The following is a 477-nucleotide window of genomic DNA, read 5'->3' on the forward strand; positions in this document are numbered from 1 at the left end:
GCCTGTCACCGGAGGGGGAAGGTCTGCAGCCGGCTATCTCTGTTCAGTCCTTTGTTCCGTGCGCAGGCCTGGCGGTGTCTTAGGTTAGGGCTGGCTTTTCGCGTGGTAGATATCCCACAGTCTGGTTTGCTAGCCCAATTTATTTCGCTCAGATAGCGCTCAGGGTATTCAGGCCAGGTTCTTACTCTAAGCGATGCAGCCCGCGCCGCGCCTCTCTGGCCAGCCCCCGCTTGCTAATGGCATGTGCAGGCGTCTGCGCTGCTTCTCTGCTGGGGGAGTTACCGTAGGGCTCGCAATCTGCGAGTTTTAATTGTTTATTTATTTTTTCTCCCTGTTATGTTGCCCTCTGTGCTTCCAAAGCTCGGCACAGATTCAGCAGTGAGAAGGTTTCCTGGTGTTTGGAAACTTCTTTCATTTTAAGACTCCCTTCCCGAGACAGAACTCCGTCCCTCCCTCTTTTGTCTCTTTTTTTGTCTT

This window comes from Bison bison, unplaced genomic scaffold, assembly GCF_000754665.1.
Source record: "Bison bison bison isolate TAMUID 2011002044 unplaced genomic scaffold, Bison_UMD1.0 scf7180017864263, whole genome shotgun sequence".
In the NCBI taxonomy this organism is placed as follows: domain Eukaryota; kingdom Metazoa; phylum Chordata; class Mammalia; order Artiodactyla; family Bovidae; genus Bison; species Bison bison.